The 13672-nt window shown below is 43.0% G+C and overlaps 1 protein-coding gene across 2 annotated transcripts in view; it reads right to left on the reverse strand.

The window, feature by feature from the left end:
* Positions 1-13672, reverse strand: part of LOC119656824 — a 64934-nt gene that overhangs the window by 7663 nt on the left and 43599 nt on the right. The window contains exon 1 of one of the 2 annotated variants that reach the window (XM_038063465.1): positions 6468-6598. The exons of the other annotated variant lie outside the window; for it this stretch is intronic. The gene's annotated coding sequence lies outside the window, so the exon portion shown is untranslated. Of the gene's footprint in view, positions 1-6467; positions 6599-13672 lie in introns of those variants that run through there. 2 annotated transcript variants of the gene reach the window in all.

Raw genomic sequence — 13672 nt, forward strand, 5'->3', positions numbered from 1 at the left:
TGATGTCCCCACTTCTCTTAAGTGATTACGCTCTTACCCTGCCAAGTTTTTCCACCGAAGTCCACAAAAAATTTCGTCAAAAACACACTGCGAGGAAGAAGTTCCTGCCTTTTAGAACCTATGATGACCAATTTTTTTCCAAAATTCTGCATTCCTCGGTCAAATCCTTAATACGTAAGTCCAGAAGCGAATATTTGAGCAGTGTGGAAGACTCACTAAAGGGTGGAAACCTCAAAGTTTTCTGGTGATACATTCGCAACTCCCGCTGTCCTGCCCAACTATCCCCTCCGTCCATTAAATTTTCTGGTTTCTCAGCTAACTCCACCTAACCATCTTGTGATTTACTCTGCCGCTGCTTTTCCTCAGTCTACGTTCCCCCACCTTCCTCCGAACCCCTCCCGCTAGTAGACGTAGCCTGCCCGCATCGGCTACCATTCTCCTCCTTACCCCTCTCAATGACGGGTACCTCATCGGTAAACTTGATGCTAATGTCGGCCCTGGCTACAATGGTCTTCCAAACCCTTTTTTGCTCAAAACTGGTCAGTCCATCTCCTTTCCTCTATCTGTCATCAACAAAAGCCTCGAAGAGAATCATCTCCCCGGCTTGTAGAAAGAGGCTCTCATCATCCCTATATACAAAAGTGTCGATCGTACGCTTGCCGGGAATTACCGTACCATTTCCCTCCTCTTGTCCTGTTCCAAAGATTTGTCAGTGACTGGTTGTCCGCCCACTTTGGCCATCACATAGGGTAAGACGAACACGGCTTTGTTAAGTGTAGGTCCACTGCCTCCAACCTGCTTGACTTTACCAACTACAAGTAACTACAACTACATACCATTTAAGCTGTTTTCCCCGCCTATGGACTGTGTTTCCCTTCAATCTAATCTATACACTCTGGTTTGTTGGTGCTCGACTAATGGTTTAGCGCTAAATGCCAGAAAATGTCACTCTATGTGCTACTCGCTTAAATCCTCACCCACTTCTTTCTCCTACTCTCTTAACGGACATTCCTTATAATACTTAAATTCCACTCAAGACCTCGGAGTCACTTTTCACAATAAGCTCAGCTTTGACACTCATTGCCCCGAAGTCAAGAATCGAGTAGCAAAATTATCAGGTTTCATACTTCACTCCTCCTCTCATTTTGATTCCATCCAACCCTCCTTAGCTCTCTTCAATTCCCTCGTGAGGAATACCCCCGAGCACTGCTCCGTGACCTGGTCACCTCTCCGTAACTGTGATTGTCTTGCCCTTAAAAATGTCCACCCATTCCCTCTTCTTTAAGGAAAGCCTCCCTCGTGAGGACTACCCCTCTCCCCTTCGCTTTCAGAACCTCCCCTTCCAACAACAGCGTACATCCTACCTGAGGACAATAAGTAATTGGAGTTTACTCTGTTTGTTGTCCGTTAAACAAATAAATAAATAAATATTTCTAGGATGAACTTAGGAGAGTTTTTGGGGAAATTTATAAAATATGGTAATATCCCATTATTTGTGCTGATATCTGAATGGGTTGTATTTTGAGGCCTAGATTTCTTACAGTGATTTTTTTAAGGTTTTGTGTAGAACAAAATTTCATTCAATGTCCGTCGGTCTGTTTGTCTGTCATACTTACTTTTCTCCAAAACAGCTGAACCGATCTGCACGAAATTTGGTGGACATATGGGAACTAAGAAATCCCACGCATACAGCGAGTGGTATAAATTTTGGTGTAGTTTAAAGGGGGGTTCCTCATACATGCAAAATGGGGATTCAAAAATTTTTTCACCGGATGTAGTCGTGTAGGATATCAAATGAAAAGTCTCGATTAGTACTTTCCGCAACTGATATTAGTTTTGTCGTGAATTGTAAATTGAGGAGTAAGGAGTCAAAATGTACGCACTTAAAGTGAGACAGGACTCAACCCAAAAATTCAACAAAAAATCAAAATGGTGCCCTTAGATGAAATCTAGGCCTCAAAATATGTTCCATTCCGATATCTGCTCAAATAAACTTGCTAATAGTATATTACCAACTTTTAGAAATTGACTCCAAAACTCTCCTTAAGTTCATTCCTTAAATTGCACCGACATAGAAGACCGTCTCTTGCATACAAATGCCAAGTTTCATGAAAATCCGACTGTTAGACTCAAAGTTATAGCAGTTCAAACTTGTCAATTTCGTGCGAATTTACTGCATCCTAAGCCATACAAATAAGATGCTGACATCATAATTAACAAGAATAATCCATTCGAATGAAATATTAAAATTCCATCCATGAAGAATCTACTTCTCCCCAGCCCTTTGTTTATATCTGTTGTTGGTTAAATTCTTGGCATTTGCTAATAATATTAAACTCAGAGTGTGAAGCGTGTGAGGTTAACTATTATCAATACAGGACTTTCCATCAAATGGTTTATTTAAATCGCTTTCTAAAAACTAGAGGGCAATGGAATTTTTATCTATGTGACACGGAGCTGCCATGCACTCGTCACTCCTCAGATCTTTTTCTTTTTCTTCAGCCTTTGTCCCATTCACAAGCGTGGTCTGCTCGCCGTGATCGGTTTCGCCCTTTTATTTTATCAAACCCCTGATCTGAATGTAATCGTGCGACTTTTAAATCCCCATCCAGGGTTTCAAGCCACGGTTGTTTCGCCCGGTTTTTGGTCGCTTACCGTTGACTTCGATGTTCAGACCAATATTGGAAAGTGAATTCTCGTTAGCGCGAATTACGTTACCATATTGTCTCCTCTGCCCCCACGCAGTTTTTCCACGATCGGTGCAACTCCATATCGATCGCGGATATTCTCATTTTGGACGTGATCAAAACGTGTCACGCCACCAGCGCAATGCAACATTTTCGTCTCCAACCCTCAGAACTATAGAGAGCGGCAGACGGACGATATTGTGGTAAATTAAGATTTGAGGTGGTCATCCAGGTCGCATTAATGCTTGAACCAATTTCAAAATGCAGTTCTCCATTGGCAGATAAGATTGACCCGAGATATTTAATTCGCTCAGTTGTGGGCAGGTTATTGAAGCTGACAGCACAGAGCAATTTAAATATCTCGAGTCAATGCTGTCAGCCAACGGAGAACTGCGTTAAGCTTCCCACATAGAGAAACACAAAACCTTTTAGCTTCCGGTTTCCTGACTTGTTTGGATTTTTTGGTTGAATAGGTTCTGAGACGAGACCTGTTTCACTTTTTGATTCCACACCCGATATTAAAAATAAGATCAATTTCGAAAAGAACTTATCGAGGCCTTTCAATTGATATCCCATATGACCACATTCTGTAAAAAAAAATTAAACCGCCCTTTCGCATCCCCCCTTAACGTAATGTAACGTAAAATGGTGCAACTCGCTGCATGTAAAAGCACTCGCAGAGGCCATGTTGTCACCAAATTCAATGGCACTTGGTTCAGACGGACAGAAGGACAGACGATTTTTATAAGGATTTGTTTCACACACAATTTTAAAAATGACCGTTTAATTAATAATTTTGACTATCCGCTATTTTGTGAAAAGTGCACATTTTCTTAAATCTTTTTAGTTGAAATGATCCTGTTCGTCAACGATCATTAAAAAAGATTCGTAGTGTGATGGTTTGTGGCGTTGGACTTTACGTTTGAAGGGTCATAACTTGATTCCAAGTTAGCACAATTTCGGCAGATCCTGGATTTTACTAAATGGAGAATTTTCTTTATGATTTTAAGAACTCTTTAAGATTTGCACGAGAGTATGTGTGGTGATTGGGTAAATGGTCGACATTCCTTATTCTTCCTTATTCTCATGATATGGGCAGGGGTTGGATTCGCTGTGAAAACTTCCGTACAACAGCCTTGTACTCTCTCCACTCAACTATTCGGTCACAGCGGTAACAAGATGAAATAACATCGGTGTACAGAATGCAACCCTTACTGACTCCGCTTTCGACCACAAAATCTTCCGAGATGTTGTCTCGGTGCAGCACGTGGCATTTTGCACCATCATATGTCGCTCTGATAATAGCTATTAGTTCTCCGGAATGCCCCTCCAAAACAAAGCAATCCAGGTATACTCTCTATTCACCCTATCGAAAGCTTTTTTGAAATGGACGAAGAGCACATGCAGGATCTAAATTCCGCACTCTGCTCGAAAATGACCCGTAGGGGTCAATGCAAGGGACCCGGAGCGGAAACCAGGCTGCTCGCTGCCGTTTAAGTTTTCGAGATTATCTTTGATGCGGTTCAGAATAATTTTTGCTATTATCTTTACGACGACGGGGAGCATGCAGAGAACCCTCCAATTATCACATCCAAAACGCGTTCCCTTCTTTGGAATCTTAACGATCATCCCATTCTTCCATTCTTTGGGAAAGTTCTTCCCGAGATTTCCATAAAATTCTCTCTTGTCACTGCGTACACCACCCTAAACTTCCCAGGATTTTGCTGGGTATCGCAGATCGAGCACATCTCACCTGCCATCACTCGCAGCGGTGGATAGAGCCTTCAACCCCTTTTGTTCATCGATGCGACTCCACGATTTCGCAGTCAGCCAGATCGTATGACATCCCTTCAGGATGTGGCCGACGACCTGTTCAGCAACCGAAAATAGAGCATTTCTGATGTTCACAGGCGGGTTACTCATTATATCTACCGTTCGATCAGCAAGATAGCTCTTCCACTCTTGTTAGGCACATTGAGGGGACAACACCTAAATCTATTGCTGGTAGCGCATTGGTTGATTTGATTGTATGTACGGTGTTGGTCAGTTGAAACCTAACATTTGCCAGCAATAACGAGGTGGTGGAAGTTGCAGAAATCTACGAACCTCTCACCATTTTCCTTACGGTCGCAAAGAGTCTGTTGCCACATGTCCGATGAAGGTGTTGTCAAAGCCACCTTGGCATTTACAATGGATCACAATGTCACCTTTAGGGAGCCTCCCCTCAGCGTGTAATTGCTAGTGGAAATAATTTTCCCCCAATACATAGCGCACAATCTTCGTTGGTACATAGCACTGTACAATTGTGGCGGCCCTAAACTTAGACCAGAATCTCGCAGTCAGATGTCTGCCAGAAACCGGTTCCCAATAATAAACTTTTAGTTACAGGTTCCCGGCCCACAAATTTCTATCCCTTTTAGTCGTCTCTTCTGACAAGCAGGGAAGACTTTGGGTGTATTCTTAAGCCCAACTCACAGATTTTGCGTTTGAGCCCTTGTTTGACATATGATTTCTTTTCACCCAATATCAGAATTCCGAAAAGTATGTACTAATTGAATCTTGTCATTTAATACCCCAGATGAGCATATGATGAGAAAACAAATTTACACTCCTTTCGAAAGTAAAGGGAGCCCTCTTCAAACTCAATCCAAAATGGCGCCACTTGCTTTATGTAAAGGGATTCACAGACAACAACTTCTCACCAAATTTCTCAATAGCTTCGGCCGTTTTCAAGTAAATCGGACAAGCAAACAACTAGACAGATATTGAGTCGATTTTGATAAGGTCTTGTTTGACACAAAATCTTGAAAAGAGAAGTGTAGGATTAACCTTATGTCATCTGTCAGCTAGCGTATATCACAACCACTTCTTTTTCGCCATTGAAAAGGGAACTTGCAACATATTTAGCACTCAATCGCAACATAATATTTATCCTTCTCGAGCACGCGCTCCATGTTTGATTTCACCACATCGTCACTTCAAATAATACTTAATGCGTTCCACACATCCAGTTACCCAGTTTCTACAACTTGTTGCTTATTGAACGGTAATTTTCTTGACCGAGTTCTCTCTCTACATAGTTCACTCCTTCTACGGTGCACAAAGGTTTGCCAATTTTTTTTCCATTTTCAAGAATGCAACTCGTATCAAAGCGTCACTAAATTTCACAACTAATTCTAACATTCAACGCCTTTTCTATTTCGTTAATTCTTTTTAAAGTACCCAATAATTATTGGCTTTCATTCACTTCGAATTTGGGAAAAATTCTGAAAATCCAGATAAGATTAAAAGCCTTCGCCTTGGTGGAATGGTGGAATCAATTGCTGGAAAGTATCAATACATCAATCAAATCTCCAACATTCAATTCTTTAACAAAACAACGGTTGCACTAACGCGAGTTACTCCGCGGCGATTTCCACATTGATGCTTGTCTGGCCCACTAACGAAAACGGCCCAACATTTTTTGAGATTTCATGGAAATTCCGCCTTCTTCATAACTCAAAGGAAATCTAAAAACATGTCACTCATTCGACGGTTATCAAAATGCATTCAATTTTACGTTGCCATGGATATGTACATAGCATTGCGATTAGAAAGAAGGAGTCAAAGATTATTTCTGGTCTTAAGTGCATTTATTATGCTTATTAAGGTTCCGAGAAGTTTGAAGGTTGATAGATTTTGGGTAAAAATTTCCATTGGGAGTTTTGATATTATGACATCCATTGAGTCAAAATACTGAAATAAATTGAACTAGAAAATCTAAAAAAGAAATTCTCTAACCTTTTTCTTAATATAACACTGTAATCACTAATACAACTATTTCAATTATGTGAACTTTGGTTCGACAGAAAATAGAGCCATCAACCAGATGGCTCGCTGGGGCGTCAATACGAAAGACTGTTTAATATTTCAATAAGCAAGTCAAATGTAGATTTCAATTCGTAGAATGAATGGAATGATAACCACATATCAGCCCGAAATAAAACTGATAAAATGTACGCAACTAATCATGGCAATTTATACATCGATAGCGAGTATAAAGATGGCAAAGTGGAATTTTAGTAAATCATAAATCATTCACTTTAGCTGCATCATCGTACCCCCATATACTTACGATTTATGTTTGTGAAAATTGGTGGAAAATTCGGGTATGAGGTATAAGACATAAGTGATGCAATACCCCTATAACCTTATGTAAATCACGTCAAACTATCTCGACCTGCCTAACACAACTCAATCAGAAATTTTTAGAAATTGTAATAAATAGTAGCGCATAGACTTTATTATGGCAGAATTAGAACCCACTTTTGAAATTGGCGAATAGGTAATGTTGGTATTGACAGCAAATAGGGTAAATGAGCAGAGTTCACGATACTTCTGCTGTTCAGAGTATCATATTTATTAATGTTTTTAACTTGTGCACATTATTAATTTTCGTAAAACAATATTGAGTGGTAATGGTGAAACTGCTCTGTATCAGCTGACAGAGGTACTACGGGATGCCATAGAAACAAAAGAAATTGCACTGTGCGCATTTTTAGATATCGAAGGAGCATTCGACAACACATTGTACACAGAGATACAAGATGCCCTGAGCCGCAAAGGAGTGGGAAACTCCCTAGCATTCTGATGGACAAAATGCTAGAAAGCAGGCAAATTGAAGTACTGATAGGTACTAATTCTATTGTCATGAACACCACTCAAGGCTGTCCACAGGGTGGGGTACTATCGCCGCTGATGTGGAGTATGGTAGTGGATGAACTCCTGGACGTGTTAACAAATACTGGAATACAAGTCCAGTGTTACGCAGACGACATTGTTTTAATCTGCAGGGCAAATATGAAGATACCCTATGTGATAGAATCCAAACTAGTGCCTGGTGCAGGAAGGTGGGACTGCGGATCAACCCAGCCAAAAACCACCATGGTACCATTCACTAGGAGGCGTAAGCTTGATCACCTGAGAGCCATAACATTACATGATATGGAGGTGAAACGAGAAACAGAGACCAAATAATTGGGAATCACGCTAGACCAAAAATTGCTCTGGAAGACACATGTCAGAAGCACTTGTCGGAAAGCCACGAGGACTCTGATGACTTACAGATCTATAGCAGAAAAAAATGGGGTTGCAGCCCGAAGATACTACTTTGGATATATACTGCAATAGTAAGGCCAATGATTACCTATGGAGCGGTAATCTGGGCAGAAAGAAATGAACTCAGCACACAAGCCAGGGAATTACATAAGCTTCAAAGGCTGGCTTGTGTGTGTACCAGGACGTGTGTGAATGAGGACATGCCCAACGGCATCCTTGGAGGTCCTTCTGGGATTAACCCCTCTCCATCTGCACATATAGATGCAGGCAAGGAGAGCAGTATTCAGGATGGCCGGTAGTATGAGTGAGGCGGGCAGCTGCCTAAATCGAAGAAAGATTGATATTCTTTCTAGGCGTTATCCCGAATTACTGATTACTGATAACATGACAACGAGGTTTCACTGCGATAAGAAGTTTGAAACACGTTGAAATAACAAGGCAAACTGGGAGAGTGTGGCTACAACATACGGCTTAAACCAGCAACTGATTACTTGGTACATTGACGGATCCCTCACAGCAGAGGAAGCGGATGCCGGTGTCATTGGTACAAGGAAAATGTATTCAATGGGCGGTACACTAGCATATTCCCGGCGAAAATATACGCCATAGACAAATTTGGCCCCTTTAATCTGGAAAGGAACTATAGAGGGCAGAACATAGCTATTCTCACCGATAGCCAGGCAGCGATCAAGGCACTTAGGTCCAACCAGGTGAACTCTAAACTGGTATGGGAATGCCTTGAGAGACTGAATACACTCGGCTCTTCTAACAAGGTCTGGATACTTTGGGTTCCAGCCCATGCTGGGTTGGAGGGCAACGAGGCAGCGGACGTACTAACCATGAAGGGAGCAGGGACGCCTTTACACGGGCCAGAACCCTTCTGTGGAATCGGAAACGGTTTGATGGGTATGAATCTAAGAAATGAAGAGGAACGGTTGAGGGAACTATACTGGGCGGGCCTACCAGGGATGGAGCAGTCCAGGGTGCTTATTGGGGGATACGAACCCATACGCACAAAGGATTGCTTAAATCTCACCAAAAAGAACCTCCGCATTATAGTGGGAATTCTCACTGGTCATTATCGGCTGAACTATCACCTAGGGAAGCAAGGGAGTAGGACGAAACCTCTATACACGTCCTCGGACAGTGTCCAACACTTGTGCAAAGTAGGTCGAGGCATCTGGGAGAATATTTAATACCAGATGCAAAGCTGAAAGATCTGAAAGTTGGGAACATACTAAAGTTCCTAACGATTATAGGCCTGCTCGAGATACTATGATCAATAGGTACACTATAACCAGCCAAAGGGGCACAATAGTTCTTTAAGGACGCGGTGCGACTTTCCCTTAAGAGAATAATAATAATAGTGAGAACCCAATCACCCCAAAACAAAAACTCTCCATCCGGTAGCCAGAATAACTCATGATTGCTTCATCCGAGATTAAACAAGTCGGAATAACGGAAGCTGCTGCTTCGGCTGAAAAAGTTTTGAGTTCATCTTATGTGAGAAACTATCTACGCACATTTTTATGTCCCCAAATATTTCGTCATATTCTTTTCAAAGATTTAAGATTCAAGTTGTACGTACATATTACAGACGTAGATATGATGCTCACCCTAAACAAACAAACATTGCATGTTACCGAATTATATACTTATACATACATACATACACGTATATAAATTGATCGTACAGATATTTCCGATTTACTTCGTGCACAAAAGCATACATGACATATACAATACGTATATTCAATACCGCTGGTATAATGTACAAATATTTATTTCTGAATTAGGTACTACCCCAAAGCTTAATTAGAATATTCATGCATATGTCAGTATGGAGTGATTAATATTGACATATAAATGACTTGCATTCGGTATCCCGACGAAATTAATAAGACTGACTAGGCTGACCCTGACCAATGTGCGAGGCCAGATAAAAGCAGCAGGATCACTCTCAAGACCATTCGACATCAACAACGGTCTACGACAAGGGGATGCGCTATCATGCGTCCTCTTTAACCTGGCCCTCGAGAAAGTGATCCGTGATGCTGAGGTGCATGCAAGAGGTACGATCCTCTTCAAGTCCACCCAACTACTGGCCTATGCTGACGATATCGACATCATGGGAAGAACCACCCGAGACGTACAAACTGCCTTCATCCAGACCAAATATATGGTGGCAACGTCAGCACCGAAGACGAATCAACCAACAACATCAAACCGCACTGGTCAAACACAAACACGAAGAAGAATAAGGATAGGAGAATACAACTTTGAGACCGTTGACAATTTCTCCTATCTAGGGTCGAAAATCACAACCGATAACAACTACGATGATGAAATCCGCGCACGGTTGTTGTCAGCCAACAGAGCCTATTTCAGCTTACAAAGACTGTTCCGCTCGAAATGTCTCACCATAGGGTCAAAGCTCTTACTGTACAAGACTATGATCTTGTCAGTCCTCATGTATTCCTCGGAAACTTGGGTTCTTAGCAAGAAAAATTGCGAACTCTTGGCCGCGTTCGAGAGAAGAATCCTCCGAAGAATTTTTGGCCCCGTACATGAGGATGGACGATTCCGTAGCCTACACAATGACGAAATCTATGAGCGGTACCATGACCGTCCGGTTGTGGATAAAATCCGGATCAATAGGTTACGGTGGACGGGTCACTTAATCCGTATGGATGAGGATGATCCCACCCGGAAAGCCTATAAGGGCAAAATCTATGATAGAAAAAGAAGACGAGGCAGACCCTGCCTAAGATGGAGCGATGGTGTGGGCCAGGACGCCAGACAGCTTTTAGGGATATCGAATTGGTGGACCTCGGCGCAAAACCGGGATGTCTGGAGTTCCTTATTAAGGCAGGCCTAGACCGGATACCGGTTGTTGCGCCGTTGATGATGATGATAAATGACTGGTTGTCAAAGGGTAATATAGGTTCCAGGGCGAAACGTGGATTGGTACCCACGATGGAGCATAAAACCTGGGAAATGCCTGCTCAACCAACACCAACAGCTCTACTACCAAACCCTATCTCAATCCCCACGTGGTAACCGCTGGGAGCTCTTTCTTAACAAAAGGCTGCAGACGGAGAAGGATGAAGGCGAGTCTCCCGCGTCTAAAAACGGGACAAATTATACCAACTGGTCCTGCAGGTTGGGGGTTGGGTAGGGCTGACAACCCTACTCGGAAAACAACTTGTTATGAAGCCACAACAGGAGCCTCGGACTGGACGCATTACACAACGCCGAATCCGGCAACGACAAAGGAATAACGATTTGCGCATTTTCCCATGGAACGTGTGCTCCCTGTACAGAGATGAAGCTGCTGAGCAGCTAGCCGATACCCTGTTCTAATATAGGCCTGATGTAAGAACGTTACAGGAGATGCATTGGACAGGGACCGGTTTCTTGGAGAGGAGTCACTACACCATATATTATAGTGGCCATCCAGTAAACCATGTGTTCGGAATAGGTTTCTTAATCAGCCAAAAAAAGAAACTTAACCTACAGAGTCGGAGAAGGATACCTTCTACGAGGCAGTAGAACGAACCCTCGAAGCCTGTCCCTGATATGATATCAAAATCATACTTCGGGATTTTAACAGCCAAGCAGGGATGGAGCCCGTATTCAGGCGATACGTTGGCTCCCATAGCTTATACCAAAATACAAATGATAACGGACTGCGGATTATTCAATTAGTAGTGTCACACGCAATGGCTGTTGGAAGTACCTGGTTTGCGCGGAAAGCGGTCCACAAAAATGCATGGGCCTCTCCAGACGCAACCACTTTCAAACAAATTGACCACTTGTTGATCGAACCACTCGCCTTGATGAATCCCAGAATACATAATGGGGCCAATATAGACTGGGATCACTATCTCGTTGGCATGGTGCTCCGAACTTGAATAACAACATCACTAAGAATCCCCTCTGACATTCAAGTGAGAGTAAACACTGAAGCCACCCACAACACAGCTCTCCGCAACACCTATAAGAGGGAAATGGATGCCGCAATAACCGCAGTCAACAGAGGACCTGGAGATGGACCATCAACAAATGATCTTCACAATCACCTGAAGAACGTTATTATGGATACGCAAGCATACTTGGCCCCAGCCGCAAAAGGAATCGGAACGGCTGGTTTGATGATGAATGTAAGCTAGCAACGGAACGGCAGAATGCTGCAAACCGAGTAATGTTGCATTCTCATAGAACGCGGGCACGCGCAGAGCGACTTCACAGACGGAAAAAGGAAGCCTGAGAGAACCAACAAGTCTGTGAACTAGAAAAGTACGGAGAGCAACCGCACCAGGCGCGGAAGTTTTATCAACAAGTCAGCAGGATGAAGCCTTATACACCTCGATGCTCATCCTGCCGAGACAAAGAGGGAAATCTGATTTCCGACGGAATGGGCATATTAGAGCGATGGGTTGAGTACTTTGATGAGCTATTGAGCAACCAGAACATCGGCAAGTTGGAGGTCCAGCCAACTGAAGACGACGGACAAATACTGCCACCACCAAGTTTAGGAGAAACAGTCCGTGCAATTCGCGCAATGCTGACCACATTGTCTCCTACAGTCTACTGTAGTGTACCGTTACGGTCTAGAATGAAATGCTCTAACACACTTTAAGGCCCTGATCCAATATGAATTGTTGTGCCAACCATTATTATTATTATTAGTCCGTGCAATTCACCGGCTAAAAAATCATAAGTCGCCAGGAGCCGATGGAATTACAGCCGAATTGGTTAAATATGGAGGCGACCAGTTACACCAAGTGGTTTATCAACTTGTGCTCAAGGTATGGGACAGCGAATCAATGCCTGACGATTGGCAACGAGGCATTATCTGTTTCATACATAAAAAAGGAGCTATCACACAATGCAGCAATTATAGAGGTATCACTTTGCTGAGTACCATCTATAAGATATTCTCCGCTATCTTGCTAGGCCGGATAGCCCCGTACGCCCACAATATCATTGGCCCATACCAAAGAGGCTTCACTCCAGGCAAATCAGCAACAGATCAGAATTTCTCTCTGCAGCAAGCAATGGAAAACTGTTGGAATATGGACACCAGTTGCACCATTCGCCTATGATAGCATAGCCTGGGTTAAACTGTACCACGCCATGAGAGAATTCGGTATCCCGACGAAATTAATAAGACTGACTAGGCTGACCCTGACCAACGTGTGAGGCCAGATAAAAGCAGCGGGATCACTCTCAAAACCATTCGACATCAACAACGGTCTACGACAAGGGGGTGCCCTGTCATGCGTCCTCTTTAACCTGGCCCTCGAGAAAGTGATCCGTGATGCCGAGGTAAACGCAAAAGGTACGATCCTCTTTAAGTCCACCCAATTACTGTCCTATGCTGACGATATCGACATCATTGGAAGAACGACCCGAAACGTACAAACTGCCTTCATCCAGATCGAGCAGGCGGCTTTCGGCACGAGATCTTAGGCGCCACATCAATGAAGGCAAGATAAAGTATATGGTGGCAATATTAGCACCGAAAACCAACCAACCAACAACATCAAACCGCTCTGGTCAAACGGGAAGAATAAGGATAGCAGAATACAACTTTGAGACCGTGGATAATTTCTCCTATCTAGGGTCGAAAATCACAACTGATAACAACTACGATGATGAAATCCGCGCATGGTAGTTGTCAGCCAACAGAGCCTATTTCAGCTTACAAAAACTGTTCCGCACGAAACGTCTCATGATAGGGTCAAAGCTCTTACTGTACAAAACAATGACCTTACCAGTCCTCATGTATTCCTCGGAGGCTTGGGTTCTTAGCAAGAAAAATTGCGAACTCTTAGTCGCGTTCGAGAGAAGAATCCTCCGAAGAATTTTTGGGCCCCTACATG

The sequence above is a fragment of the Hermetia illucens genome, chromosome 5, assembly GCF_905115235.1.
Source record: "Hermetia illucens chromosome 5, iHerIll2.2.curated.20191125, whole genome shotgun sequence".
In the NCBI taxonomy this organism is placed as follows: domain Eukaryota; kingdom Metazoa; phylum Arthropoda; class Insecta; order Diptera; family Stratiomyidae; genus Hermetia; species Hermetia illucens.